Below are 6,083 nucleotides of genomic sequence, written 5' to 3'. Positions count from 1 at the left end.
ATGACGTGCCTGCCACCCAATGCTCCACCAGGAATGGAGGTCACCTTAATGCCCAATCCAAGGCCAGGTGAAGTTCCTGCAGTAGCTGCTGCTCCTACACCGACTGTCCTGGAGATCATAGAGCCACTGTTTCAGCAGGCTCCGATCTCGGCAATGGAAACCTCTGGTCAACGCCCCCAGGATTCCAGCTCAGCTGGACCTCCTAGATTGTATCCACCTCTCCTGGTGAGTACTGATGGGAAGGGGAAAGAAAACACAGGAATTAGACAGAGGCTGCACTCCACCAACGGAGAAGGCAATGGCACCCCACTCCAGTACTCTTGCCTGGAAAATCCCATGGATGGGGGAGCCTGGTGAGCTGCAGTCCATGGGGTCGCTAAGAGTCAGACACGACTGAGCGACTTCACTTTCACTTTTCACTTTCATGCATTGGAGAAGGAAATGGCAACCCACTCCAGTGTTCTTGCCTGGAGAATCCCAGGGGCGCGGGAGCCTGGTGGGCTGCCGTCTATGGGGTAGCACAGAGTTGGACACGACTAAAGTGACTTAGCAGCAGAAGCAGCAGCAGCAGCAGCACTCCACCAAGGAACAAGGGGAAAGAACCCCACTACAGATGCCTCTCAGAGAGCTACAGCAGCCTCCGGTTCAGGACACAGGCAGGCACTACCATCAGCCCCCTGTAGCCTATTATTACCAGCCATTTTCCTCTACAGATATATTAAACTGGCAGAGACACACTCCACCACACTCGGGGGAGCCACAAGTCATGATTAGGCTAATGGAGACTATTTTTCGAACCCAGTGCCCTACATGGGATGACTGGGTCCTTTCAGCATTGAGGAAAGACACAGAATCCTAACTGAGGCCAGAAAATGATTAAGAAAAGATTAAGATGGCACCTGAAGGTACCGCAGAGGTGGGCAGAACTAGCCACCCCCGATAGAGGCCCAACCGGGACTATAACACAGAGGAAGGGAGGGGCCGCCTGGAGAGATATCAGGAGGCTATTTTACAAGGCCTCAAGGGGGGCCCGAAAACCTATGAATATGGCAAAACCCTCCAAAGTGATTCAAGGGAAACTGAATCACCCTCTAAGTTCTATGAAAGACTGTGCGAGGCCTACAGACTTTATACACCAAGAGATCCAGAGACCTCTGGGTCTCAGATGGTGATAAATGCAGCCTTTGTGTCTCAAGCCTACCCTGATATCAGACATAAACTTTAAAAGTTGGACGGGGTATTGGCCATGACTAGCTCACAAATTACTGAGATTGCTGACAAGGTATTCAGAAATAAGAGACGTGGAGGCTAAGAGGGAAGCTGAGAAAAGACAGAAAGAAAATAATAAGAGGGCAGACCAGAGGATCGTGGTACTGGCCACGGCTTTGGTAAGGCCTCTTCGTGAGCCTTCCCCAAAGCCCACATCCTCTCTGAGTGGGGGCCAATATCCCAGCAAGCCGTCTACAAGAAGGCCCACAGCCACCCTGCAAAAAAACCAATGCGCCCAATGCTGGGACTTCAGTCATTGGAAAAATGAATGCCCTCAAAATAACGGGGAAAAAGAATCAGCATCAGCTGTTATAGGGCTGGCTGGACTAGAGGCTGAACGGGGTGCCAGGGCTCAAAGACACAAGGTCCCCGAGAGCCCATAGTGAAACTAAACGTAGGGGACCAAATTATTGACTTTATGGTGGACACTGGGGCAGAAATGTCAGTGGTGACTGAGCCGGTAGCACCCCTCTCAATAAAGGCCACTGGCATAGAAGGAGTAACCAGAGAAAAGATTATCAGACCATTGTGTTTACCCCGGAAATGCCAAATGGGGGGCATCAAGTGACTCATGAATTCCTATATATTCCTGAATGCCCAGTACCTCTTTTGGGAAGAGACTTGTCATCTAAATTGGGGGCACAAGTGATCTTTCCCCCACAAGAAAGACCCACTCTCCGGGTGTGGGTATTTATTATTTAAACTACCTATTTACTCTCCCTCTCGGTAACCCTTCAAGATGAATTGAGGTTACATGACCCTCCTGAAGGAAATCTGGATGGACTAGACAGCGGAGGGAGGGAACTAATCCGATGATTCCTTGAGGTTTGGGCGGAAAATTAACTCCCAACCCCCACCCTGGGCTTGCCGTACATCAAGCTCCAGTGGTAATAGAACTCAAACCCGGTGCATCCCAGTCAGAAAACATCAGTACCCGCTGCTACTAGAGGCTCGAGTTGGCATTTTGCCATACATAAGCAGACTGAAACAGGCAAGCATCCCGATTGAATGCCAGTTGGCCTGGAACACACCAATCCTACCAGTCAAGAAAGAAGGGGGACAGGACTACAGACCTGTGCAGGACCTCAGAATGGTCAACCAGGCCACCGTGGCTCTACATCCCACCGTTCCTAACCCCTATACTTTACTTAGCTTCCTTCCACCGAATGCTAATATCTATCCTTGTTTAGAGCTCAAGGATGCCTTCTTCTGTATATGCCTTGCCCCAGTGTCTCAACCCATTTTTGCTTTTGAATGGGAAGACCCAGCAGGGGGCACCAAACAACAGCTCATCTGGACTCACCTCCCACAAGGATTTAAGAATTCCCCCCACCATCTTTGGGGAAGCCTTGGCTTCCAACCTGGACTCATTCCAGCCAGAGAAGTTCAGATGCTGGTTGCTACAATATGTGGACGACTTGCTGTTTGCTGCCAAGAACAGCGAAGACTGCTAGGAAGGGACCAGGGCTTTACTAGAGCAGTTGATGGAGTCTGGCTACTGAATCTCGAAAAAGAAGGCACAGATCTGCAAAGAGGAGGTAAGATATTTGGGGTTTGTTCTGAGAGGAGGGACAAGGCTGTTAGACCAGTTCAGAAAAGAGGTCATTTTGAGAATCCCACCACCAAGAACCAGATGACAGGTCTGAGAGTTCTTGGGAGCCACTGGGTTTTGTAGGATTTGGATTCTGGGCTATTCCAAGATGGCCCAGACATTATATGAACTCCTAACTGGATCAAAAGGAGATTCACTAAATTGGACTGAGAGACAGCAGCAGCCCTTTGAAGAATTAAAGCTGGCAATCACATCAGCACCTGCCTTGGGCCTGCCAGACCCTGCTAAGCTGTTTACTGTTTATGTGACTGAAAAGGACAAGGTGGCTATGGGAGTGCTGTCCCAGACTATGGGGACATGGGACAGACCCGTGGCTTATCTCTCGAAACGGCTGGACAATGTTGCCACTGGGTGGCTGGGATGCTTACGGGCAGTTGCTGTGGTTGCCTTACTGGTCCGGGAGGCAACCAAGCTGACTTTGGGCCAAGATTTGATCGTAAAAGTCCCCCATGAGGTCAACACTCTCCTGTGAGGGGACTCCCATAAATGGCTATCAACATCCCAGATTACTCAATACCAGGGACTGTTATGTGAGAACCCCCATGTTACTATTGAGCCTTGTCAGGCCCTGAACCCAGCCACTCTCCTTCCTGTGGGAGAAGGTGGGCCCTCACATGATTGCAAGGAAATCCTAGAAGTTTATGTCAGCAGACCTGACTTGAGAGACCTGTCAATCCTGGACCCACACTGGGTCCTGTACACCAATGGCACCAGCCTGGTGAAACAAGGACAATGACTGTCAGGATATGCAGTAGTCACAGAAGAAACCATCGTTGAGGCTAGCTCTCTGCCATCACTGGTCTGCTCAACAGGCCAAACTATATGCTCTAATCTGGGCCCTCTAGCTGTCAAAAGGTAAGAAGACAAACATTTACACGGACTCCAGGGATGCTTTTGCTACTCTGTGTGTATGTGGGGCTTTATATAAAGAGAGAGGTCTTCTGACAGCCAATGGAAAGGACATTGAAAACAAGGAAGAAATCTTGACTCTATTAGACGCTGTATGGGAACCTGAAAAGGTAGCAGTGATACATTGTTGGGGTCACCAAAAGGAAGACACCCACAAACAGAGGGAAACTGACTAGCAGATAAAGCCGCAAAACATGCGGCTGAGAAATTTGGGGCTGCTGGTGGGAGGCCTATCAGAACCTTTGTGCTCTCAAAAATGCCTGAGTTAACGCTGACTCTCCCACAGTATACCCTGGCCCAAGATCAGTTGGCTGAAGCAGAAAGGGCCACGACGAATGAAAAAGGTTGGTGGGAACTGCCAGATGGCAGGTTACCGGTACCCGAGGCATTAGCCCCCAACACTGGTGTCTCAGGCTCACCAGGCAACCCACTTGGGACATGAAAAAATGGAAGAATTAATTCGAAAATATTTCTTAATTCCATGACTTTCCTCCTTATGTAGACTGTTCTGCTTGCTCAGATGTCAATGCTGCCCCTGGACATAAACAAAAACCTGCAGGAATACAGTTAAAAGGCACTCTACCCTTTGAACATTTAGAAGTGGACTTTACTGAGATGAAACCATGCTGACACTATCACTATTTACGGGTCATGGTACGTACCTTCTCAGGATGAGTAGAGGCCTTCCCCACCCGAACTGAAGAAGCAAATGAAGTGGCTTGCTGTCTGCTCCGAGAAATAATCCCCAGGTTTGGGTTCCCAACCAGTATAGGATCAGACAACGGCCCTGCCTTTGGTAACCGACTTAATTCAACAGGTATATAAAGGTCTAAATATCAAGTGGAAATTACTTATGGCATACAGGCCCCAGAGTTCCAGAGTGGTGAAAGAACCAACCAAACTCTTAAGGAGACACTTTCAAAATGAATCACAGAGACTAACTGTTCATGGATAGATAGACTTGCTTCCGGCAGCCTTACTCAAATTAAGGGTAACCCTGCATTCCCATGGTTATTCTCCTTATGAAATTGTCTACGGGAGGCCCCCTCCCAGAAGTAAGACAGGTTTAGGCAAATCTTCCACAGGTAAGGGTGGATGGGATTTCACAGCAGATGGAACAACTGGGTCAGGTAATGAATCAGGTAACTAAGTTTGTACAAGAAAGGGTGCCGGTCCCCCTTGGGGAACAGATTCATGATTTTGTGCCCAGTGATCAGGTGTGGGTCAAGGACGGGAAACACGACTGCTTGGCCCCCCACTGGAAGGGTCCATGTACTGTTTACCCACGCCTACGGCAGTTAGGGTTGCAGATGTCACTCCCTGGATCCACCACATGAGCGTGAAGACAGCATACCACGCAGACCCGGAGGACACGAGTGGACACAAGGGACCCCACTGAGCCCCGTGAAGCCAAGGTTGTCTTAAAGAAGAAGAGGTGAAGCTCTACAATCAACTACTGCTTCAAGGACTTGCCAGTATTCTCTTGAGACTACCTATAGTTTCAGCACAAGACAACGTTTTCATTTCATGGGCACATTCCTACGTTGACTTCCATAAAAAATCTAACTGCTGGGTATGTGGAGCCATGCCCATGTCTGTCATGGATGGACTCCCATGGTGGGTATCACCTCTACAGAGGGGTTATATGCCCAGCTTATGTGATTCTTTGCATCAGGCAAAACAACAAAAATTGAGTATAGAAACTGTAATCACAGCAGCCGCTACCCACTGGTATGATAAAAAGGCCAATGATCTGATGAATGGCCATGGGATACATTTTAATTATATTCTTAGCTCAGGAAATGCTTATCAGTATTACATGACAGGCATTAAATCCAAACGATCAGAAATTAACTGATATTTTGACCCATTTTACTAGATATGGGATGAATACATGTGGATTACCATGAAAAGGGAAAAGGGACCACTTGTTAGGATAGCTAAAATTTGCTGGGAACAAGATGTACACACTATTGGATGTAAAAACCAAATGATAGCTAAAAAGAATTTAAAACCAATGGCCTTTCTATGGACAGAACAGTGCTATAAGACCTATAAAGTTACGTATGATCCCAGTCAATCCACCCAATGGCCTGGGACAGACTGGGGATTCAACCCCAGAATCAGGTGGATTGCTTCTAATGGCACCCACTAGTTATGTGGGACTAACTTATGGCCTTGGTTGCCCCCAGGATGGACAGGGAGGTGTACTTTAGGTCTGGCCTTTGCCCATGGAAACATCATGTCAACAATACAAGAGCCTTTAAATTTACCCTCCTTAAGGGCCAGACGG

At 48.3% G+C, this 6,083-nt stretch overlaps 1 pseudogene; it reads left to right on the top strand.

Annotated features, from left to right (window-relative positions):
• Positions 1-2,723, top strand: LOC129630596 (uncharacterized; annotated as a pseudogene).
• Positions 2,724-6,083: the final 3,360 nt, after the last annotated feature.

Source organism: Bubalus kerabau, chromosome 17 (genome assembly GCF_029407905.1).
Source record: "Bubalus kerabau isolate K-KA32 ecotype Philippines breed swamp buffalo chromosome 17, PCC_UOA_SB_1v2, whole genome shotgun sequence".
NCBI lineage: Eukaryota > Metazoa > Chordata > Mammalia > Artiodactyla > Bovidae > Bubalus > Bubalus kerabau.
Note: the sequence above shows the minus strand (reverse complement) of the source record. Positions and strands in the feature narration are given on the sequence as shown.